This window comes from Panulirus ornatus, chromosome 69 (assembly GCF_036320965.1).
Source record: "Panulirus ornatus isolate Po-2019 chromosome 69, ASM3632096v1, whole genome shotgun sequence".
Classification (NCBI taxonomy): Eukaryota; Metazoa; Arthropoda; class Malacostraca; order Decapoda; family Palinuridae; genus Panulirus; species Panulirus ornatus.
The window spans coordinates 16546794-16573929 of record NC_092292.1 but is presented as its reverse complement, the minus strand read 5'-3'; the positions used below and the strand labels follow the sequence as shown (position 1 = coordinate 16573929).

The 27136-nt window shown below is 42.7% G+C and overlaps 1 protein-coding gene and 1 long non-coding RNA gene across 2 annotated transcripts in view; one reads left to right on the top strand and one right to left on the bottom strand.

Moving 5' to 3' along the window:
* The window catches only part of LOC139747509 (uncharacterized), a 99283-nt gene that overhangs the window by 42355 nt on the left and 29792 nt on the right, over window positions 1–27136 (top strand). The window lies entirely within an intron of this gene.
* The window catches only part of LOC139747510 (uncharacterized), a 128053-nt gene that overhangs the window by 91768 nt on the left and 9149 nt on the right, over window positions 1–27136 (bottom strand). The gene's annotated exons all lie outside the window — the stretch shown is intronic.

Here is a 27136-nt window from a genome sequence, read left to right as displayed (position 1 = left end):
ATATCCCACTGAAGTTTAAGGTCATCAGAACTAAAACCTTTTGAAAGATTTGTTCTCGTTTGAAATCATCTCTAAAACTTGAATTAAGATCAATCTTATATCCAGATGAACTTCAAGCCAATCGTTCCTGATATAGATGATCTTCGACTGATTTAGAATCAGTTCAATTTCAAGTTGATCCTAAGTTATCTAAAACTCTCAAATCCTAATCCACTTGAAATGTTCAACCGTAATCTGTATCAGAATTTCAACCCATAATCTATCATTTCAAATTTTCAAAACAAAGTCTGTTATATTTGACTGTAATAGAAGTATCCTGATGATGAAAATCAATGCCATTAAATTTTCCAAATTGAGTTACCTTGAAAATGACATGTATTATCTGTATATGATCTTAAAAGCTTATCAAGCATTGAATAACCTTTTGGAAAGTTCTCAATCATGCTTAAACTTAATAGCAAGGTCCAGTTGTTCAAATGAAGCTTCCAAGACAAGTCATTAAAGGTCAAATCAACATGGTCAGTGTTCTAAGGTCACGACCCCATACAGCCTGGCCCTGCCCTCTGACATGAACTGCACACACAGGATGGGTTGTGACTGACTCCCCAGACATACCTTGATCCCTGCCAATCCATCAGATGCTCATGACATTCCACGTACAGGAAATAAAACTTCCTGTACACGCACACACACCCTCCCCCCCCACACACACACATACACACACACACACACACACACACACACACACACACACACAGATTATGTGCACAAAAGCAGGTTCTCTCTACGTGAGAACTTAATGTACTCTCACATCTGTAACCTCGATGCTAATCACCAGATTCCCGAAACATCCTAACGGGGCGACGATTTAGGTCGTGGGATTCCACGTTTGAGGGTGTTTCCTAACCTTGATCAAACATAATACAGTCGTTAATTTACCTCCGTTGGCCAGACAGACGCATGGGAACGAGTCTAAATCCTGCCTCTTCATCGTAATGGGTTATCCCTCGCTTTTTTTCTCTCTCCCTTATCTCACGGCTCTTTTCTTATATCACGAACTCTTTTTTTGATGTTTGGGAAGTTATGGAAGAACATGAAAGGTGACAAAGTGACCCAGAAGTTCCAGGTAGGACATCTTTCTTACACGAAAGCAACTCTCCTGTGCGAAGATGAGCGAGTGGGGCTTCTATCTTGTGTGAAAACGAGCAGGTGGGGCATCCCTCCGGTGTAAAGACGAGCGAGTGGGGTTTCTCTCTTGTGTGAAGACGAGTAGGCGGGGCTTTTCTATTGTGTGATGACGAGCGGATGGGCTTTCTCTCCTGTGTGAAGACGAGCGGGTGGGGTTTCTCTTCTGTGTGAAGACGAGCGGGTGGGGCTTTTCTCCTGTGCGAAGACGAGCAGGTGGGGCTTCTCTCCCGTGTGAAGACGAACGGGTGGGGCTTCTCTCCTATGTGAAGACGAGCGGATGGGGCTTCTCTCCTGTGTGAAGACGAGCGGGTGGGGCTTCTCTCCTGTGTGAAGACGAGCGGGTGGGGCTTCTCTCCCGTGTGAAGACGAACGGGTGGGGCTTCTCTCCTGTGCGATGACGAGTGGGTGGGGCTTCTCTCCTGTGTGAAGACGAGCGGGTGGGGCTTCTCTCCCGTGTGAAGACGAGCGGGTGGGGCTTCTCTCCCGTGTGAAGACGAGCGGGTGGGGCTTCTCTCCCGTGTGAAGACGAGCGGATGGGGCTCTCTCCTGTGTGAAGACGAGCGGGTGGGGCTTCTCTCCTGTGTGAAGACGAGCGGGTGGGGCTTCTCTCCCGTGTGAAGACGAGCGGGTGGGGCTTCTCTCCCGTGTGAAGACGAGCGGATGGGGCTTCTCTCCTGCGCGAAGATGAGCGGATGGGGCTTCTCTCCTGCGCGAAGATGAGCGGGTGGGGCTTCTCTCCTGTGTGAAGACGAGCGGGTGGGGCTTCTCTCCTGTGTGAAGACGAGCGGGTGGGGCTTCTCTCCTGTGTGAAGACAAACGGGGTGGGGCTTCTCTCCTGTGTGAAAACGAGAAGTTCGGACTTCGTTCCAGTGTGAAAACGACCGTGTGAGACTTTTCGCCTGTGTGAAGACGACCGAGTAGGGCTTCTTTCCTGTATGAAGGAGACATGGCGAGGCTTTATGAAGACGGCTGGGTGGGGTTGTTCTCCTTCGTGAAGGCGACAAACTGGGGTTCCTCTCCATTGTGAAGGCGACCAGGTGAGGCTTCTATCCTTCGTGAAATGACCAGGTGGGGCTTCTCTCCTGTGTGAAGGCGACCGGGTGGGGCTTCTATCCTTCGTGAAATGACCAGGTGGGGCTTCTCTCCTGTGTGAAGGCGATCGCATGGGAATCCCACTTGGGTCAGAGAGATGTCGAGTCAGGCCACGCCCCACCAGCAGCTCCCGGGAAGTTAAATAAAGCCATTGTTTGCACCGCGGAAAGTTAGACGTTTTGGCCATCAGTCATGCCGGACGGAGGAAGGAAGTGGGTGGTGGTGGTGGTGGTGGTGGTAGGGGTACTTGTGATGGTGGTGGTGGCTGTGCAGGAGACAGGAGAGTGGCTGTGGTTGTGGCGCGCGTTTGTAGTTGTGGTAGCAGCGGTCATAGCATCCCGACTTGAGTTATCCTTTATTGTTCTCCCTTATATCTCCCCCTCTTCCTTCTGTCTCCCTTGTTTTCCTTTTCTCTTTCCCACTGTCTTCACTTTCTCTTCCTTCTCAGTCTCCCCTTCTTTTCCCTCCCTTTAGCTCAGCATTCTTTTGCCTTTACACCTCCTTAAGTTCTAAGCAAATCATTCTCATTCCCCTTCAGTTATCTTCATCTCCCCCTACGTCTTTTATATCCTCTTCATCCCCCTTCGTTCTGCCTTAGTTTATCATCACCTCCTATCTCAATACCTTCTCGTCGTCGTCTTCGAATATCTACCTACTCTCACTTAACGCATCTGCCCTCTTCTGTTTACCCGAAGCTCTCACTCGTCTCCATTCTTATCATTCTCCGATTTACTCATTTCTACCCCCCACCCTCTCCATCCATCTCCATTTCCAGTTACATCACCTCTTCCTTTCCCGTTTCTCATATCTCGTCTTACTAAACATTAGCCAACGTCTCCCACACCCTCACACTCCAGCCTCTTGTGATCGACGCGTCAGTCCGCCCGTTACTGACCCCCCACAACGACCCGCTACGACCATGTTGTTGCCCAGCAAGATAAGCGAACCCAATGGCCCCAGCGAACAGGTCTTTCACCCGCTGGCCACGACCCACACTACTATTTTCTGACGTTCCTGCAGGTTTACTCGCGTCTCGTTGCGGTTTTATGGCCCCAGAACGTTTATCTTCTTGTCCCACAGAGGACCGAGATCGTCAGAATATGTAACCTCTTTGAAAATGAACTGGAGAGAAAGGATCATTGGTCAATCGTGAAAGTGTCGTAAAAATGCACGAAAAAAAAAAAGATGAAATAAAGTAATGATGACACTGTGGCTGGAGTTGATCACCAGGAAAATAGTGAGAGAACCATTTAAAACAGGTCCCTCCAGGGTCAATATATCGACACACTTGGCGAGAGAACAGTAAAGACAACAGAAGGAGTGAGAAAGATACAACATGAGTAATCATTGACAGGAATTTACCATTTAACTTTTCGTACCATTTTTCTTCATGAGCAACGGTCCACGAGCTCATGTGAGCACACTTGTACAAACCAGTATTAGTCAGCATGATTAATGCTGGTCTTTAAAAAAGTGTGTGCTCACAAGAGCTAGTCCCTTGCCTATCTTTTTTCGACCAGACACGGCCTGTGGTGGCAACACTGGCTTCCTCAACTCTTAACTGGGCGGGTCATTCTTGGGAAGAAGCGTCTCATTACCAATGCTTTTGGGCAAGTCAGTGCTGGATAACCGAGGCTGCTGTGAGCGTCGTAAGATCATGGTGGCTGGAACGATAACCATCGTGATAATAAATTTCGCTTACGTCTTGTGGATGTAATCAATACATATATATATATATATATATATATATATATATATATATATATATATATATATATATATATATATATATATATATATATATTATATATATATCATATATATATTATCCCTGGGGATAGGGGAGAAAGAATACTTCCCACGTATTCCCTGCGTGTCGTAGAAGGCGACTAAAAGGGAAGGGAGCGGGGGTCTGGAAATCCTCCCCTCTCGTTTTTTTTTATTTTCCAAAAGAAGGGACAGAGAAGGGGGCCAGGTGAGGATATTCCCTCAAAGGTCCAGTCCTCTGTTCTTAACGCAACCTCGCTAATGCGGGAAATGGCGAATAATATGAAAAGAAAGATATATATATATATATATATATATATATATATATATATATATATATATATATATATATATATATATATATATATATATATATATGATTTGAATAATTCATTCTTCCGTTGGTGTGTATTATGATGGTGATAATGATATTAGGGGATTTTAGATATACATTGCAACGCCACCTTTTTTTGGCATATCCCAACGGTTTTTGATCAAGGTCCAATGTACAATTTCTTATCACTTAATCAAAATTTGGGGGCAACCAGGTCTGATACAAACACTATCTCATCGCATCCCATAGACGATAATGCATTAAATTTCTTTGGTAATATAGGGATGTAACTTTCTAGACTTCAATGCTACTTCATCCCCAATCTCATAGGGTTGGATCGTGTATATACACACTTTGAACTCACCTACAAACATACTCAACCCAAACCCCTTGTGTGTCAAAGTGAAATATAGAATCCACACTTGTAAATCTACAATGTAATTCTAGAATCCTCAAATGGCTTACTTCCTGTGACATGAGCATGTGTGAGTACCACAGACATGGTACTTGGCTGGTTGGTAGCCTCGGGGAGGACTGCCACATGGGCTTGAGCTGAGTAAAAACCTGCAGTTCACAACGAATGGACGTCATCCACAAGGTGTTCATAGAAGCTACGCTAAACATCGTTCTTTTAGGGAAAGGAAAGCGGAAGGATATCATGGGATATCATGGGATAGAATCTTGATATATATATATATATATATATATATATATATATATATATATATATATATATATATATATATAATGAATAAAAGGGGAGGTTACTACGGGTCTATTAGAGATAAGAGTATATAATTTCACTCGATAGGAACATCTACTTAAATCAGCTTAGACTGATTTACTAAAGGTATCTGGTTCTTGAAGCTCTCTCGTCCGAAATGATCTACTTTGGGCAGTCGATGCTATGTGACGAGCGGTCGTTCACGCAAACGACAGAGAAGCGGAATATAGTACTACAGACCAGGGAGTACAGTCAACAAGGACAGATCAACTAACTCCCACTTCAAACCATGGTCTACGATCACATCCCGCGGCCAGGGCCATGGGATCTCGCTATATTTAGCTCAGGTTCCTTAGCTTGTATCCCTCAGCTATTTTTTTCACCTGTTGAATACGTGCTACGCTTTCTGCCTGAATGACCATACGGTAAATCGATAGCTCTTTGAATCCTACTTGTTTACACGTACACATACGCCACCCGACTGCCGTGATATGTAAGTTCCTTCTTTACTTCTCCTTACTTCAGTTTTCTCTTGCTTATATTATATATATATATATATATATATATATATATATATATATATATATATATATATATATATATATATATATATATTAGTACTATGTACTCACTTCGGTTCAGTGAATCACATTAAATACTTTCTCAAACATGACCAAATATATTTTCGGGCTCTGTTGACTCTGGGCAATCCTTGGTCAGCCACATTCCCGCAGGTCGTTTTCCTCTAAGGATCTGGAGCTTCGTGTTAATGTCCATTAAATTAACAATAAATATTTGCAGGATTAACTCCGGAAGAAAATGGGGAGCTTTCTTTGTGAGTCGTGTACGTGTGTGTGTGCGTGAGTGTGCATAAGGTAACAACACGAGTGCATTTGCTTGCATTTTGCCTTCTCGTTGAAGGAGCCATCGACCGACAGCGTCTCTGAAGCTGAATTTTCTAAATATCCGACATAAGTCAATGGCAGGCGCGAGGTTATTGTGCCCTCGCTTTGCGTTGGGCATATATTTGCCTATCAGACACTCCGTATGTTAGTCCTTGTGTCACTTTCTCTCTCTATGAGTCTATTGGTATATTATGTGCTTGTGTGTGTGTGTGTGTGTGTGTGTGTGTGTGTGTGTGTGTGTGAAACTCTGACTCAAGTCAGTTTCAAAATAAAGTCTTCCTATAAACACCCAGTCGGTACTGAACACTTTACTTAGGGAACTAAATTTGAATAAAATTGCCATAGATTTACATTATCCCATGAAATATTTAAGATACCTTCTTATGTCTGCAAGACATAATTTGAAATATCTATCAAAGTATAATCGTCACTGATATCCAGCAGTTTTCTATTTCTAAACACCTCTACTAGCGTGTAAATGATTAGAATATTCCTTTACATTTTTTTCTTTAATGATTCTATTTTATCCTTAATGTTCATTGGCTTTTCAAGAGACGCCTTCCCGAACAATCAAGCGAGCGTTTAAAACGTTTGTTGACACTCGATCAGCTGACGAGGGTACGTGCAACACCTGGATGTTCCTTACCTCACCTGGCCAGCTGATTGGCTCCTCGCTGAGTTCCAGAAGAAGGCACTCGACTTCCGGCGTCAAGCGAGGATACGAGGACAACAAGGGAGGACAATGAGAGACGATGGAACGTTAAAGTGTTGACACACAGAGCTTTGGTGTCATAACACCACAACAGTGACACGAACTAGATCAACAGTATGTGACAGAGTAACGGTGTAACGGAGTGACAAACTCTGTTCCCAGGATGCGAATGTCTGCACTGTGGTGGCCAAGGTTTTTCCCACATAACTTAGGAACTCTTCGACCGATCTTGTTTAGGCTTGGGTCCACGTCCCTCCGTGGCGCATCCTCCATAGAAAGCTGTGTGAACTTCCTCTCAGATTCTTCGTCGTGAGTTCACGCGTGCGGGGAATATCAGCGACGGACGGGCGCGCCCGTGCGTGCAGAATCTTCAAATGGTTACATTATAATGACGACGAGAAATACGATTAATGTGGGAAAATATGGCCTCTCCCGGCGGCACTTCCTCGTTACAGAGACATGATGCAGTGTCCACTGTATCATATGTTTACGAAATCTCACGTTCCCACAGACTCGTAAAAGTCGTAAAAATATCCCATTTATTCGCACTCACTTTAATCTAAACATTACTGACAGTAATCCATCACCAGAAAGGCATAAATACAGTACAAGTACTACATACGACATCAACAGAAGTTATCATAATCAGATCTGATGAACAGTCATCAAATAATTCAATTATCTTTTTGCTGGATCGGGTTGAGAAAGCAAACTACATGCATCTGAGAAACGGCAATGAGGTGACACAAAAGCTCATAATGTTTCGCCAACATTTCTAATCGATCACTACACCAAGATACGAGTTACTGGAAAGTAACTTTTTCATGCCCCCAGAACTGCAACTCTCCCACCAGTACACACACGTGTCACCCACCAGCATCTCACTACATCCTGGAGCGCCCTCTCTTGGTCAAATGCCAGAGCGTTTCGCCTCCTCCTCTCTACAAACACCTCCACTCTCATCCCAACCCCTGAGTAAACATAAGCGTCCCTGGGATGTGTCAGGCAGGCAGACAGGAGAGTGCTCTACATACGGAAGGAGCACATCCGTGTGGCTGTGAGCAAGCCTAATTTTCGAATAGTAGGTAAAGAGGAAAGTACCCCACAGAAAACTGTAGCAATCAGTGGCAATTAGGAAGAGATATGGGGAGGGAGGTGCTACGAAGAGAGGTGCTACAGAAAGAGAGGACTGCAGAGAATGAATCGTAACAGGATAAGGTGAAATATGACATAATTAAGGAAGTGTTTACTGTAGGAACAAGCATTTGTATGACAAGATGATTAAAATCACGTCCCATAGAAAATAACGAAACCAAGAGACGCTGTATAATTAAGAGATAATTGGAACAAGAGATAGATATAAGAGGAGGGAGAGTGGGAGAAACATAGGTCAAGAAAGCCATAAGAATAGTTTCTAGATAAGACGCAGCTCCAGAAGGCGCAGACTAGGAAAGAGATAACCCCAGGAAAGCCATAAGAAGAATGTCTAAATAAAATAGATCTCCAAGAAAAAGATATCCATACAGAGAGAGAGAGAGAGAGAGAGAGAGAGAGAGAGAGAGAGAGAGAGAGAGAGAGAGAGAGAGAGAGAGAGAGAGAGAGATGACTCAAGAACAGGTTACACACGGAGAGATTCAAAGCTGGAGAAAGACTCAGGGGAAATTCAGGGGAAGCAACATATACTCACGTGTTGCAGGCCCCAGAGGGTTTGTCATTCGAAGACCGTGACATTGGCTGCTCGCCCTTAATTATCATCTTTTACGTGGCGAACAGTAGGCCAGCTCCCCCTCTCACGGACACGGACAGTAAACCCAGGATGGCTGGGACGTGTCATGCGTACGTGGCTTCCCGGGCCAGTGTTTGTGTCTTGACTGTCGACCAACAGGACTCGCCTGACTGGTGAGCGAGAGGTTAGGTAAAGCATAAACGGCCTTTGACTCACACCCTCGCCCGCGACCCACTTGGCCCCTCACGACTAGGTGAAGGTTATGATTGCTCCCGCTACTGGTCCTCCGGCTGCCGCTTCTAGTGCTAGTACTGCTACTGCTACTTGAGTTGCTGCTACTTCTGTTTTTTCAGCGAGTTCTATTTCTCTCTAGCACCTCACGGACTTGATAGATCCTTTAGCTTTTCAAAAACTATTATTTTTGCTTTTTGCTGCGATTGTTCGACAATCTGTCTAGTATGATCCATAAAATCTAGCAAGCAAACAGACGACTGTAAATTAGTAAATGGAACAAGTTTACCGCTATACACGTCCAACATGTATTTACAAGATTTTCCCGGGTTTTTTCCTTCCATCTGCACCCTATAATATATGCTTCTCCCTATCTGCACCCTATAATATATGCTTCTCCCTATCTGCACCCTATAATATATGCTTCTCCCTATCTGCACCCTATAATATATGCTTCTCCCTATCTGCACCCTATAATATATGCTTCTCCCTATCTGCACCCTATAATATATGCTTCTCCCTATCTGCACCCTATAATATATGCTTCTCCCTATCTGCACCCTATAATATATGCTTCTCCCTATCTGCACCCTATAATATATGCTTCTCCCTATCTGCACCCTATAATATATGCTTCTCCCTATCTGCACCCTATAATATATGCTTCTCCCTATCTGCACCCTATAATATATGCTTCTCCCTATCTGCACCCTATAATATATGCTTCTCCCTATCTGCACCCTATAATATATGCTTCTCCCTATCTGCACCCTATAATATATGCTTCTCCCTATCTGCACCCTATAATATATGCTTCTCCCTATCTGCACCCTATAATATATGCTTCTCCCTATCTGCACCCTATAATATATGCTTCTCCCTATCTGCACCCTATAATATATGCTTCTCCCTATCTGCACCCTATAATATATGCTTCTCCCTATCTGCACCCTATAATATATGCTTCTCCCTATCTGCACCCTATAATATATGCTTCTCCCTATCTGCACCCTATAATATATGCTTCTCCCTATCTGCACCCTATAATATATGCTTCTCCCTATCTGCACCCTATAATATATGCTTCTCCCTATCTGCACCCTATAATATATGCTTCTCCCTATCTGCACCCTATAATATATGCTTCTCCCTATCTGCACCCTATAATATATGCTTCTCCCTATCTGCACCCTATAATATATGCTTCTCCCTATCTGCACCCTATAATATATGCTTCTCCCTATCTGCACCCTATAATATATGCTTCTCCCTATCTGCACCCTATAATATATGCTTCTCCCTATCTGCACCCTATAATATATGCTTCTCCCTATCTGCACCCTATAATATATGCTTCTCCCTATCTGCACCCTATAATATATGCTTCTCCCTATCTGCACCCTATAATATATGCTTCTCCCTATCTGCACCCTATAATATATGCTTCTCCCTATCTGCACCCTATAATATATGCTTCTCCCTATCTGCACCCTATAATATATGCTTCTCCCTATCTGCACCCTATAATATATGCTTCTCCCTATCTGCACCCTATAATATATGCTTCTCCCTATCTGCACCCTATAATATATGCTTCTCCCTATCTGCACCCTATAATATATGCTTCTCCCTATCTGCACCCTATAATATATGCTTCTCCCTATCTGCACCCTATAATATATGCTTCTCCCTATCTGCACCCTATAATATATGCTTCTCCCTATCTGCACCCTATAATATATGCTTCTCCCTATCTGCACCCTATAATATATGCTTCTCCCTATCTGCACCCTATAATATATGCTTCTCCCTATCTGCACCCTATAATATATGCTTCTCCCTATCTGCACCCTATAATATATGCTTCTCCCTATCTGCACCCTATAATATATGCTTCTCCCTATCTGCACCCTATAATATATGCTTCTCCCTATCTGCACCCTATAATATATGCTTCTCCCTATCTGCACCCTATAATATATGCTTCTCCCTATCTGCACCCTATAATATATGCTTCTCCCTATCTGCACCCTATAATATATGCTTCTCCCTATCTGCACCCTATAATATATGCTTCTCCCTATCTGCACCCTATAATATATGCTTCTCCCTATCTGCACCCTATAATATATGCTTCTCCCTATCTGCACCCTATAATATATGCTTCTCCCTATCTGCACCCTATAATATATGCTTCTCCCTATCTGCACCCTATAATATATGCTTCTCCCTATCTGCACCCTATAATATATGCTTCTCCCTATCTGCACCCTATAATATATGCTTCTCCCTATCTGCACCCTATAATATATGCTTCTCCCTATCTGCACCCTATAATATATGCTTCTCCCTATCTGCACCCTATAATATATGCTTCTCCCTATCTGCACCCTATAATATATGCTTCTCCCTATCTGCACCCTATAATATATGCTTCTCCCTATCTGCACCCTATAATATATGCTTCTCCCTATCTGCACCCTATAATATATGCTTCTCCCTATCTGCACCCTATAATATATGCTTCTCCCTATCTGCACCCTATAATATATGCTTCTCCCTATCTGCACCCTATAATATATGCTTCTCCCTATCTGCACCCTATAATATATGCTTCTCCCTATCTGCACCCTATAATATATGCTTCTCCCTATCTGCACCCTATAATATATGCTTCTCCCTATCTGCACCCTATAATATATGCTTCTCCCTATCTGCACCCTATAATATATGCTTCTCCCTATCTGCACCCTATAATATATGCTTCTCCCTATCTGCACCCTATAATATATGCTTCTCCCTATCTGCACCCTATAATATATGCTTCTCCCTATCTGCACCCTATAATATATGCTTCTCCCTATCTGCACCCTATAATATATGCTTCTCCCTATCTGCACCCTATAATATATGCTTCTCCCTATCTGCACCCTATAATATATGCTTCTCCCTATCTGCACCCTATAATATATGCTTCTCCCTATCTGCACCCTATAATATATGCTTCTCCCTATCTGCACCCTATAATATATGCTTCTCCCTATCTGCACCCTATAATATATGCTTCTCCCTATCTGCACCCTATAATATATGCTTCTCCCTATCTGCACCCTATAATATATGCTTCTCCCTATCTGCACCCTATAATATATGCTTCTCCCTATCTGCACCCTATAATATATGCTTCTCCCTATCTGCACCCTATAATATATGCTTCTCCCTATCTGCACCCTATAATATATGCTTCTCCCTATCTGCACCCTATAATATATGCTTCTCCCTATCTGCACCCTATAATATATGCTTCTCCCTATCTGCACCCTATAATATATGCTTCTCCCTATCTGCACCCTATAATATATGCTTCTCCCTATCTGCACCCTATAATATATGCTTCTCCCTATCTGCACCCTATAATATATGCTTCTCCCTATCTGCACCCTATAATATATGCTTCTCCCTATCTGCACCCTATAATATATGCTTCTCCCTATCTGCACCCTATAATATATGCTTCTCCCTATCTGCACCCTATAATATATGCTTCTCCCTATCTGCACCCTATAATATATGCTTCTCCCTATCTGCACCCTATAATATATGCTTCTCCCTATCTGCACCCTATAATATATGCTTCTCCCTATCTGCACCCTATAATATATGCTTCTCCCTATCTGCACCCTATAATATATGCTTCTCCCTATCTGCACCCTATAATATATGCTTCTCCCTATCTGCACCCTATAATATATGCTTCTCCCTATCTGCACCCTATAATATATGCTTCTCCCTATCTGCACCCTATAATATATGCTTCTCCCTATCTGCACCCTATAATATATGCTTCTCCCTATCTGCACCCTATAATATATGCTTCTCCCTATCTGCACCCTATAATATATGCTTCTCCCTATCTGCACCCTATAATATATGCTTCTCCCTATCTGCACCCTATAATATATGCTTCTCCCTATCTGCACCCTATAATATATGCTTCTTCCTATCTTCATCCTATAATATATGCTTCTTCCTATCTGCATCCTATAATATATGCTTCTCCCTATCCACACCCTACACCACTCATCCTTTCCCATCTACAAAGAACTCATCCATAGTCTCCACGAACCCCTCTCAAGCCAGGGTGGGGAGGTCTCAAAGGTCATGCGAGGTCTATCAATCATCATATTCGAAAGCTGGGTCGTCACAGCAGGCAGCCCAACAGATTTAGAACCACACAAAGATCATGGTTGTGTAGACGTTAGCTAATGATCGGCACAACCTGCTGGGAATTATGATGTGATATTTCCAGCAACAGACGATGTAGAATGATCGCCAAGCATCGCTCCGCTACTCCCATATGAAGGGAAACGTGAATTTCATACCAGATGTTTTGTTTGAGATGTTAGTCTAAAGTACGAGCAGATGATCGTGAGTCTCATTACCATTGCTGGTATGTGGGATGCGGTTCTATAAATTGTTCTCTCTCTCTCTCTCTCTCTCTCTCTCTCTCTCTCTCTCTCTCTCTCTCTCTCTCTCTCTCTCTCTCTCTCTCTCTCCACTGCCTCGCATTCGTCTCATTCTCCTTTCCTTTTCTTCAGTGTCGTGCATTTCCTTGCACTCTTCACGCCCTCTAATTCATCATGGGTTCCCTGGCTTCTTTCTCTAACACTCCTTCTCTCTCTCTCTTCCTCATTCTTGTCTCCCCGGCGGAACCCAGTGTACAAAGACCTCCACACTCTACCCACACCTGGGGCAGTGTGGTCTAGACACCCAAGCAACTTCAACTCTGTTTCTCACCTGTTGTGACACTGAGTGAAGATGAAGCCTGAAACACGACTGGTCACCACCGGATCTGACTTGATCCTGGTCACCAGCTGGTCTCACGTCAGACCTGGAAGTGTGTCAGGTCACAAGGGGAGAACACTATCAACACGGGCAACATCTCCCGTGACGACCGTGGGAAAGTGGCATGCAACACCCCACCCACCACCAGTACATAAATGGGTTTCCTTCTCGTGCTCCTCCACCTGACGAGGCGAAAAGTAATTATATTTCTACCGCTCTCTTCTTTCCGTCTTTAAGCTGAAGGTGAGATAAGCGTTCTCCAATTTAAAGGGAGAGGTGTTCCTTGTTTAAGCTTAGGGGTGAAGGAATGGGTCCTGGAAATCTTGTCTCGCTGATGATGTTCGATTCTAAAACCCTTGAGTACGACGATATGATCCTTAAGCACGACGTTACGACCCTTGAGCACGACAGTACGACCCTTAAGCACGATGATACGACCCTTGAGCACGACGGTACCATCTTTCAACACGGCAGTATGACCTGAGCACGACCTTGAATGATGGCTCTCCTACCCAGATAACGTCCTATTCAAGGTTTAGCGTGAGTAATATAAGGAATGGTGATCTATGCAGATACTGACATCAGTCACCATAAAGAATTCTGTGCGAGTCAAAAGGTGAATGGATATCTAGACCTCTCCTTGCAGGGCCAAAAAGCTAATCATGTTCTCTGGAGACTCCAAGTGAGAGTCAGATTTAGCTGGATGGTTCCTCCGGTAGGAGACGTTGTCAGCGAGTTTACGAGACGAAGGAAAGAAATTCATACATCCCAGTGATTGATGGCCAACGTGACAACGGTTCTCGGGGAAGTCAGTCGTGCTAATTGCTGATGAATCTCGACAGAGAAAGGAGACTGGTTGAAGAGGTGGCTCTCTCGCTTGCAAAACTTGCATCATTTTTCATTGTCACACATTTTACTACAGTAACTTCAAGCACTTTCTGTACTGAATATATTCATAACGAACGATATCTATTGGTGATGAACCACTCGTCTCTCTAGACAGAGATATAAGTAGGAAATTCTCATACCAGAAATGAAATGTTCATCAGATCCTTCAGGAAGTGAGAAACGTATCTATATTTTCCAGTGACACACTTCGCTGACCCGGTGCATCTGTGAACCTTAAACACTTTATGTGTGACCCATGACCAAACTACTCCTGGGCAATGAAGATGAGAGTAAAAGGATGAAGAATACAGGACGTAGAGGAGGGATTAGTGAGGATTACCATCAAACTAGTGTCGGGGATATAGGAGACACTATCCATCCCAACCCATCTTCCTTTTCCCCACTGCTACAGGATGCTCGTGGAGAGAGAGAGAGAGAGATGACCCACGTTGTCGTCTGATACCGGCAAGTTCCTCACAGATGGGGAAAGTCGGTGTCGCTTCCAAATGTTTCAGGAAAGATTGTGACGAACACCTTGACCTTCCTGCATCAGGAAACCCCCCGCTGTGGAACTCTCGCAGCGCTCAGGAAACCAGCCACGTCCACTGTGTGGGACCACAATAAAGGCGTGTGGTGATGTTGGATGTATGTCTGTATGAGATGAGTGTAGGACAAGTTGTGAGTAAGTGTACAGCAGTTACGTGTAAGTTATATATATATATATATATATATATATATATATATATACATATATATATATATATATATATATATATATATATACACACAAGTATATATATGCTCCTGCACATTTACTCTTTGATCCCCTTGACCAAGTTCCTTTTCTCTTCAGCATGCCATCAGCCAAGGCAACCTGCCCCTCAGTGTCAGTCTTCGTGTATCCTGTTTTTGACCAGTTCTGCAATTTTCCGTCCGGCTTTCTCCCACCAGTTCTTAATACTGGGTTTATATATCATACGTTACCAGTTCTTGTTTGTGTTTCTCTATTCTCTCTTATTCGCCTTTCTCGGTACATTTCGTTTTCTTCGAAGCTTCTTCTTCACTCTTTCATCTTTCATTCTATTTCATTGGTCCTTCAGTCGCTAAGACAGTGCTTTCTGCCCATGAATTTCCACCTTGGGTAGTTTACTTTAATCAAGCCTGATATCCCTTCTTCACCCAATATTCTCCCCATTTTCTTCATTATCTTTTTCTCTCTACTTCTTTATTCCTCAGTCTCTTACTCCTCTTCTGTATTTCCGTCTGTCTCGGAGCAAAATAGTTCCATCACTACCGCCAACGCCTGTCATTCATCGCTTTCATGTGTTTCCCGCCTTCATCCCCACTTATCTCTCCTTCCCCCACTTTCTACTTTCCAGATTTCATCTGTTCCCCTTTCTCCTCCACACACACACATCTCTAACCTCCCCTCCTCCACTCCTCCCCTAAACTTTAACCACCACCTTTTCCTCTGTCCAACACAAACGCCACGGTGATTGCCACCAACACCACCACCAAAAACACCACCACCCACAACCACAACCACAATCACAACCACAACCACAATCACTACCACAACCACAACCACAATCACCACCACCACCAGCTTGCAGCTTAAGTTCACATCAGTCAACATCTACACCGAGTTACCCATCGTGGGAGCACTGAGTGAAAGGCTATATAGACTATAGAAGGTACTCTCTCTCTCTCTCTCTCTCTCTCTCTCTCTCTCTCTCTCTCTCTCTCTCTCTCTCTCTCTCTCTCTATCATCTTCTGACTGTCTATCCTTTCATCTAATCCAGTCACCGAAAATACATCCACATGTATATCTTACACACACACACACACACACACACACACACACACACACACACACACACACACACACCTGTGGAACTAAGACGAACTCAGCGACAAAATCACCTCGTCTCAAATGTCCCTCACGACCCCCATGTCCAAGGGGTGGGGGGGGGGGGGGGGGGTTTAGACCCGGAAATCAGGTCCTGAAATCAGGGTGGCAGACGAAACATGGCTTTACTTTTTTTCTATCATTTTCTTAAAGGGGGTTCGAGAGGGAGGAGGAGATGAACAACACCATGCAAATATATATAAGGAGATGAACAACACCATGCAAATATATATATATATATATATATATATATATATATATATATATATATATATGTGTGTGTGTGTGTGTAAGTTACACTTTCACTCTGGGTGAAACAAGGAGAATCCACTGACCCTTAAGTAGGCGTCAGTAACCTAACGCAACCCTGATCTTTACTCAGAATATCATTACAGTCAGGAGGAAGAAACTCCCTTGTCCATACGTTTCCTCACAGCCAGCGTGCGTGTCCGACAGAGAGCAGAGCAAAGAGCCCCACACAACCTCCCGGCACGCGTCATAACCATTAATAAACGCTCAGCACAGACTTCAGGTTAGGGAACACACACGCAGCGTCCGACTCTATCAGCAAACACGAGTGTTCCAACGTATAAAGGCCAGAGAGAGCGAAAGTTTAAGCAGTGAGGGCGTTTACTTCGATCCACTAAGGTTCATTGTTGATAAATCTCTATCTCTTTCTTGCATATATATATATATATATATATATATATATATATATATATATATATATATATATATATATATATATATATATAAACTTTTTTTCTCATACATATTTGCCATTTCCGCGTGAGCGAGGTAGCGTTAAGAACAGTGGACTGAGCCTCGGAGGAAATACCCTCACTTGGCCCCCTTCTTTCACACACCCAGCACAGCTCCACACCCAAATTCCCCACTGCCACACTGCACCCAGTCTATACACAGGTTCTGGATGGCTTCCACAGTCTCCTTCCCGAACATCACTTGTGGCAAATTCCATCAAGGCTATTTCGTGTCGAAGGAGTTCCTTCTCAGTCCAAATGAATCCAGTATTTTCCTGCTCCTGAACGGAGCGCAGCCTTGCTCTTGCAGGAACCTCAGAAAAGAGACTCTGTATTGTATGAGTAATTACTCAACCTCAACGAAGGCTTATCACTATAAGCAAAAGAAAATAAGTACGGCAGAGGGGCGTGCCTTCCTCTCCCAAATGAGTCCACTTTACCCTGCTCCTGCGTGGAACGAAACCTTAGAACTGCACGAGCTGCATAAACAGGAATCCTGAGATCACGTAACTAAATCCAAGGATCACGTAACTAAATCCAAGGATTACGTTAACTAAATCCAAGGATTACGTAACTAAATCCAAGGATTACGTAACTAAATCCAAGGATTACGTAAGTCCAAGGATTACGTAACTAAATCCAAGGATTACGTAACTAAATCCAAGGATTACCTTAACTAAATCCAAGGATTACCTTAACTAAATCCAAGGATTACGTTAACTAAATCCAAGGATTACGTTAACTAAATCCAAGGATTACGTTAACTAAATCCAAGGATTACGTTAACTAAATCCAAGGATTACGTTAACTAAATCCAAGGATTACCTTAACTAAATCCAAGGATTACCTTAACTAAATCCAAGGATTACCTTAACTAAATCCAAGGATTACCTTAACTAAATCCAAGGATTACCTTAACTAAATCCAAGGATTACCTTAACTAAATCCAAGGATTACCTTAACTAAATCCAAGGATTACCTTAACTAAATCCAAGGATTACCTTAACTAAATCCAAGGATTACCTTAACTAAATCCAAGGATTACCTTAACTAAATCCAAGGATTACCTTAACTAACAGCATAACCCTTAAAGAGTTCGTGGGCTTGACCACCGTCACCTAACACAACAACAACTCCACGAAAGGTAACGCCTCGAGAGATTAGGAACCAATAAGACACATCTCACGTCCTACAATAAATCCTGCCATATTACCCACATTACAGACGTGAGACTGAGTCAGCCCGGCGTTTCACAGGACGGGGGATTACGTCCCCTGCTAGTCATACTGGCGTATGCTATCAAATCACGGCAGTAAAACCCTGTGATATACAACTTGGTACGAACTATGGTCACAATTATTCATGTCCGTTCCGGTTGATGTGGGATTTGTGTCGTAAGTCAACGGTTCACAGATGGTGGTTCTCGTGAACACACAGTCTCGTGTTTATTATTGATGACACATGGGAAGTGAGAAAGATCGGATCGTCTTAAATCATATTCAATTAGTTTTGACCACATTCTATCTTCACGCTGATGTCTTTGATACCGAAGATCAGCCACTACTGGTCATGAGCGACTGATTTACGCGTATATAAAAAGAAAAAAGATTGCTGTCATCTGACGGAGATAAACTGCAAAGCATTTTCATTCTCAGCAGCAAAAACGTGTGCTAAATTTCAGTGACATCTACTTTTCACACTGGCTTTGAAAACAGTCTCGTCAGGTGTAAGTGGTAGACTAAGTTAAAGCCGTTATTTCATTTGAATCTTTGATATGAATTATGTGTAATAGAGACATCATAAAACCTTTGAGATAAATTACCTTTTGAGAGAGGTTGTCTATGTGACTCTGTCGAACCTGTGAAGGCTACAAAAACTCAAAATAGCAAAATTACATTAGTCATTTTCTTTCTCCTCTTAATGCTGTAGTTTCCTAAGTATACAGCATCTTAGAAAGTTATATGTCTCAGTACCTTCGTGACCTAAGACCCGCTAACCTACCTATCGCTAACACACACACACACACACACACACACACACACACTCACACACACACTTCCCTCAAGCTCTTTGTATAAGCTGGTCTTGCCATGTTAAGAAAAACACAAGCACTGAGGGAATTCGTGTGCAGCTTAATTAGATGAGAGTTTCGTAATTTCTCTCACGTAAGGGGGAAAAAAAAAGCTGCATGAAGCAGCATCACACACACGCAATTCGGTGAATACCAACACCGTAAGAGTGAGAGGGAAATCATCCATCATTACGATGATTTAACGGGAGACCAAATCCCGTTGAGTTCATAAAGGCGAGACATGTGTATGTGGAAGCGTGAAACAATCTACAGAAGGCCATCCAATATGGACTTCTAAATGTTCTGAGCCGCTGCATTACTAACTGGTCCTCTTTCAGCAGCTGAATCAAGCGTTCTTCCATCTATTCCTTGCGAGGGTCGGCGATAATGTCTTTCGCAAATTCTAGCAACAGTTATCTCCTAAACTTCACAATGAGTTTCCTGAGAAAGTGCAGTGATTTACCCAAAAATTGTGGAGGATGACATTCTCGAGAATCTAATGAATACGCCCTAAGTCTCTGTCGAGTGTATAATCCTAAAAGAATACGAGTTAAAAGTTAAAAGTTCATATACCTGTAACAGTAGCTTGCACAGTACTGTGTGAATAAAACTAATTTTTAAAGAATTTCGGGTGTATTTTGGAAACGGGAACGAGATTGAAAAATTACTGGAAGACACAGATATCATTCAAGAATAATACCTCTGGTTATGATAGTGAAATAGATGACAATGGCGACAGAACACAATTGAAGTAAATGAAAACGAAAAAGAAGATAACTTACAGGATGTAGTGGAAGGATCCCACGGCACGGATCTCCCAAACTGTGTGGGATGTTCCCGAGGGCACAGATGCCAACCCAAGGTCTAGTATAAGGTCTCAGAGTGTGTGTGTGTGTGTGTGTGTTCTCCCGACGCCCACACGCTAATGCCTCAAATTACAGCTGAACTAAGGACCCAAACCGCTAGTTTGGAGGTTGAAAAGGGGTTACGAGGCACCATCCGTCATATTTACACCGTAGAGGTACAGGATGTTAAGGAGAGGTGAGCTGTTTACGAGGTGTGGCCAAGTGAAGCGAATGTTGGTCATGGGTGATGTGATGCGCTTTTTTTTTGCGCTGTGTGATCTCGGGGAAAGGTAGACAGACAGACAGATACATGGCTATCTGAACTGGTGAATAGAATTATAGATATATAGATAAAGTTAGGGAGAAAGGAACAGTCAAAGTAAGAGAGAGAGAGAGAGAGAGAGAGAGAGAGAGAGAGAGAGAGAGAGAGAGAGAGAGAGAGAGAGAGAGAGAAATACACAGGTAAAAAAACTATGTGAAAAAAGAAGAAAATGCAGAAAAAAGGAGTAAGGAAAGGGAGGAGCGAAGTGGACTTACTACAAATCTTGTTTCTCCACCAGCACAACCTGGCTTCCTCACGTTCTCTCATCTCCTAAAGAGCCAATACAGCAACGAGAAACACCTACTCACACAAAATTACAAATGTGAAATCAGTTATCAAATTACAGAACAACTTACATCAACCAGAATTTTCGAGTGGACGAGACTGTGTCTCGAGGTTACAGAAACGAGTTTGAATTAATGATTCCAGATGAAGAAAAAAAATAATAATAATCTGGAAAAACTGGTTTGCAAGCCCCGAAATCTTTCGACAACTGACCATGTATTTTTACAATGTAATACGAGGCAAAATCAAAAGGCAACTGGTTTGGAATTATCTCTCAGCGTTCAGTGATGGCTGTAGGTATCGACAGATGAGCATCATAAAAAGTACACGAATCCCAAGGTCACTTTACAGGTTTTTTCTTCCCAGTTGTTGGTAGACAGATGAAGAAGACCATCTGTAAAAAAAAAAAAAACAGTCTCCTGCCAGCTTGTGGTATTCGTGCCATTAGCGGTACGGGAGAACCGTCGAATCGGTTCATGATCTAAATCTTAGAGGTTTCAATCGTAAATAAAAAGGGATTTAGACGCAAGCCACGTTAAGCAATGTGAGACAATATATTTCTTACACATATTCGCTGGTGAAATTTTCTAACGTATCTAATCTTTCTCCATCAGGTTTACTCTATGGTTGCTCTCATCTTGAAACATCTAACTGTTCCTATTCGTTGACGAACTATCGCGTGCCTCGATGATACAGATAGTTCTTATTCTACAGAAATCTACGGTAAGCGTCGATAGTACAGATGGACAGCACTCTATGAAACACCGAGAAATTAAAAAATCTGTAAAGGCTACAAGACTTTAAAAGTTACGTCTTCAAGAAAAAAAAAACGCTGATTTGAAACCCGTATTATCATCAAAGCGATGATCTAGATAAGGTTTATACTGCGTTCTCGTAGTCATTATTCCACTCTTGAAACATTAATGTAAGGTGGTGTATGGGGAGCCATGTTCAGAAAGCCAAACACGAACACCAAAGATACAAGACAAGGTCACTGACGTGTAAGTCCTTTAAATGGTGTCAAAGGGACTCTGTTCTCAAGCGTAGATCTCAGGTTTGATGTCTGCTTCGTAAAAGAGCGCCATTGAGATGGACAACAAGTTTGCAAATTACTCAAGAGGTTCAGTTTCCTTTTGATCCCGGCTGGTGGATGTGTGAATCATCTTGGGTTCGACGATGGAACTGATTGGGACTTCTATTTCCATAGAATCATAAGAGCCTCGAAGATTATCAAGCAAACGGTTGCATTTCACTAAAGCAAACACCGTTAGAATTTATCATATGGAATAGTCTGTTGTCATCCATGCGTTCTTCTGTTGCTGGTGTGTGAGAAATCTCGTATAAGCCGTTATATCAAAGGGGCTCTTTGAGGTGACCTGTATCATTAGCATCGTAGGCGTGGTCGCCTACTTACGGAGGGGCGTGTGGCGGTAGGAGCGCCCTGTTGAGGAAAGAAGGCGCAAAGGGGACTGCCTCAGTTTTCTATTGATCAATCCTCTGTTTTATTTAATTATGGGAATTCAAAGGAATATCTGTCATCTCGTTAAAAAAAAATAGATTAGCACAGTTTTTTTTTTATGAGTTATGAGATCGTGGCGCCAATTGGGATGGATGACATGCAGCTGAGCGGCTTAGAGTCGACCCTGTCTCTCTTATCCCGGTCCATTGACTGATGGCAACACTGTGTCTAGAGGCGTTACGTTAAGGTAACCCAGCGTGACTGCACTGGCTATGGCGTTACGGTAGCACAGTGTGACAGAGAGAGAGAGAGAGAGAGAGAGAGAGAGGGGGGGGGACTCTTCCTCTTTCTCTGCTTTCTCCTCCTCTTCCTCCTCCTCCTCCGTCTTCCTCTTCCTCTTCTTCTTCTTCCTCCGACAAGCTGCGGCATTAATGTGCTCTGGTTCTCGGCCGTGATGGAGTGTGGGGAGGGATTTAGAAAGAACGACAGAGGGGGAGAAGGTGTGAAGGGAGAGGTAATCAGGAAGGAGCCAATGAGTCATAATCAGTGAGAGGAAGTAAGAGATCGCATTAGAAAAAATAGTGATAACTACGAACCCGTGACGACAATCTTCTGGGAGAATAAATGAAACAGAGGAAAGACTATGAGGGAAGGACTGACTTAAAAAAGAAGTAAAAGGCAAGCATGAAGAAGAATTAAACGAATCGTTCTTATTGGTGGTATCAGAGAAAACGAGGAAGTAGTAGTTAGTTAATAACCTGGGTAATTGAGAGGGAATGCGTCGGGAGATACTTGTAACGCACCAACTGCCCTAAGGGCGGAAATCCTGTTGCAGTATTAAACCCGTTCATTATCGCTTGTCCTCTCTCTTTTATCTGTAGTTTTGCTTTCATGTCCATGCAGCTTGCATTTCATTTTCCCTTATGCTTGTAGATCAACGTGTGGCATGATTAAGATATAGTTTTACCTGTGTGGTTCTTAAATCGTGGTAGATGAAATTCTGAAATAATTTTCCATGTTCACTTTCTAATAATGAACTGCGCCTTCTCTCGCGTGAGGTCTGACGTGTTACGCATCTGGTGTATAAAATCACACGTCTTTCATACATCAACTATTTGAATAGACTCAACCATCGTCTTGTCGTCTGTATATAACAAGCATCACTTCCTTTTCTACCACGATGTTACCTAATATTCATATATACGAAATGTTTTCTGTCATTTTTGCACGTACTCCATACTTAAGAGAAGACTATCTCACAATACCAGTGACGTCATACGCCAACCATATCCAAATGAAGTTGACTGACAGCACTGTTTCTCTGTTGTAATGGACACTACATTTCTCTCACTATTTTTCCGGATACTAATCAATGTAAAAACTAAGGCATGTTTCGCATGATGAAAAACGAGAGTTATGTCAACTAATAAGACGGCTCTATCCCCTCTAAGGTTCTAAATAACTCTCTATCCACATCTAACGAAAGGGACTATTATTCCCCTCATCCTCTCCGAAGTTCACAGTGGAACTAGAGCAATGCTAACTGTAACAAGGCTTGTAGATGAGCCCCTATTTCGTTGGCGCTCACTGAGACCAGAGCACAGCTAATGGCATTATGGGGTGAGGCTCCACCGTGAAACATGACCTACTCCCACCAGGGTGAGGAGTATAGCAAAGGCTTATGGAGGATTCTCTACACTCCAGCAGATGACCTCGTCATACACCATTAGAATTGTTGTCTGTCTTTCCCATGTACTATCCTCCAGCAGATGGCCCCTTGTCATAGACCATCAAGTCTTGTGTTCCCTATGTTTCCCATGAACTTCCATGTACTCCCACATCACGAGACCAACGTCCCCATCACGTCGCTACACAGTAACTGTTGGCATCTGGCCCGCTCCAGTGACTCTTGCTGCATCTAATCTAGCCTCCATGTGAGGCTGGGCCAAGACCCAGTGCCGTGGGAAGGGAACCATACATATGTTCGTCTGACTATAAGGAACCTAAAGGAATTACAATTAATGCTGAGATGATCAATCATTTCAATTACTTTAATTCCTTTTACCTGGAGAACTGGCTAAGGGTGACAGTAAATAATGGGACGTTTACTCGAAAGGGTTAAGTTAATTTTTTTGCCTCAGTATATTGAATTACATCCTCAAACAGTTGTAATCTTTTGTTATAATAACTGTAGGCGTTGCAAGCCAAACATAATTCGTCCAGTCATTAGAAATTTGTGATCGAAATTAACCAAAACATCTGAATGAAAACTAGAATATATGTAAATTTACCCAGATAATCATTAGACATTATTCACAATGCGATTTTCATTTAACTGATAATCCTATTTAGAACTAGGCACACATAAATACATATCTACAATCAGATAATACGTGATTTCAAAATCGAAAAAAAAGGAGGGACAATAAATCTATAAGATCGATTTGATATTACACACACACACACACACACACACACACACAAACACACAAACACACATACACACACACACACACACAAACACACATACACACATACACACACACACACACACACACACACACACACACATACACACACACACACATTCAGTGAGTAATAAGGAAGTGCTGGACTTCTCACTACACCTACTTACCCCTCCTGAACCCTAACCACAAACCACAGAGAAATCACCTGGTGTCTTGACTGCAACGTTATTTTTTGCACTCCTTATTGCTTCGACTTTAACCTCTCTCTCTCTCTCTCTCTCTCTCTCTCTCTCTCTCTCTCTCTCTCTCTCTCTCTCTCTGATGGATTATTCACCACGAATGCCACTTGCACTCAACAGCCTCGTCGTTAAACAAGAGCATTACCCATGAAGCTAAACGAGATAAAAGATTCCGTACAATCAGATAAAGCAATAGACACAGAGTGAGCGGAGTCGAAATGTCGTATTACCCAGATATTTCTGGTGTGATAGATAGAAAGATGACTTATGAATAAGTCGTAAAAACATTTAAATCCTCTTTATGTCTTACTGGAACAGAATTGAAACTTATTGGTGTATGAGCTCAACGCCATCAAGAAGGTAGACGCAATCAGCGGAATTTACAGCCTGGGAGATTTCAACGCGACACAAGATACCAATCCACGATAAAATTGCCTTAGGCTTTCTTGACCCGCCTCACCCGTTTATCTCTTCGTGTTTCCTAAAATCAATCGTCTAATGCACACCACAGACAAACGAATACGAGCATGAAAAGACGGATATAGATAACAAAACAAAAATCGATGCCTAGATGGACTTAATATGCGACTTTCGAGGCAAGTGTCTATAAGTCTCTCACTTACATAACAATAGAGCATTGTGACCTTAAGTATATTATCCTATAGCGACTTGCACATGTATACACATTTCTTATTGATCCCAAAGATATTTCAATTGTCTTAAAAGAAGCACTTTTTTTTATTTAAAAGGTATCGAATTCCACATTATCTTCAATGTACGATGGTTCATTATTTCTTGCAGGTCTTCTGATACGTGACTCTTTAGTCCCAGGAAGTCATGAACCACCTTAACACCCTGGACGATGATCCTGTACATCCTGTGTGTCTTGTTTGTTCTCACTACAAGCAGAGAAATGCATCATCATTTCCGATATTCTTCCTGTGTACAGATTTACCGGTCTGATACGTTCGTGTGTGTGTGTGTGTGTGTGTGTGTGTGTGTGTGTGTGTGTGGGTGGGTGGGTGTATATGTGTGTGTGTGTGTGAGTGTGTGTGTGTGTGTGTGGGTGGGTGTATATGTGTGTATGTGTGTGTGTGTGTGTGTGTGTGTGTGTGTGTGTGTGTGTGTGTGTGTGTGTGTGTGTGTGAAGAAAATCACAACAAACACGTGACTTCGTAAGTGCAGAAACACCACTAGAAAGAGGAAACACGAGGATCCAGAGCACATCTTCAGAGGACTAGTTACAAAGCAATAGTAACTTTATAACTAGCCCTCAGAAGATGTGGTAATACGCGAAAGCGCTCAGCATTCTCAAACCTAACAACCACAACAAAAGGTAGGGTGAACATTTGGCTTGGCTGTAAGCCAAGTACCGGGTACGGGAATCGAACACGGGTCAATGCAATTCGTAAGTAGCGGTGCTGACCAGTTTATGACAGAAGCTCAATTCGTATAAATTCAAGAGTAAGACGAAAATGTGAAAGAAGAGATTAGAAAGATATTACCATCATTTCATCAGGATCCGAGATGGAATATGACAATCATAAGCTTATTGTTTGCAATACAATGGAGTATGAAGACAGGAGAAAAGGCCAGAGCTGCTCCCTTAATGGTTCATTCATCAGAGATTAAATACGGTATTGGCAATTCTCTCTTGATCTTCCTTTATGCCACAAATGACATGACTTTGTGGATGTGACTGTGAAGCCTCCCTTTTCTGAGATGAAGCGTCGAGCAGCTTCTGGTAGTGTGAGTCATGAGGGGAAAGAGTTGGAACTTTGGTGGCACTGGCCAAAAGACCTCCTCTCTCTCTCTCTCTCTCTCTCTCTCTCTCTCTCTCTCTCTCTCTCTCTCTCTCTCTCTCTCTGTATAACCCACTATAATCTACACCAGCACGAGCGAACGCCTCAGACAGCAAGCTCATTACAGTGTGACACATAATCCTCACTTACTGCACACTCTAAGAGTCCTTTCAGAGTCTCATATACGCATTTCATACGCCAGGAACCAACCAGTACTAACGGAGAAGTCTGTCCAGCTTAATGAAATGAGCCATACGCAGTGAACTAAATCTGTCTCAAACACCCGGATGGCTCAAGATTACAGACATCCTTTTGGATAATAGAGTTTGAAACTTTCTTTCAGTCTCACTTAAGCTAAATTGAGTATCATCTATCCCCGCTTTAGCCGACTCGAAGAGCATAAACGTGATCAGCAGAGATTACCTTGAAGACTTCAATGCTATAAAAGATACCAACGAAAGATGGCGAGGGGTGTCTGATATCTCTTGGGTCCTTTAATGGGCTCTTTTTTATGCCATAATGTCACGTATTACTTATCCATTTATGTATGCTCAGCACAGATT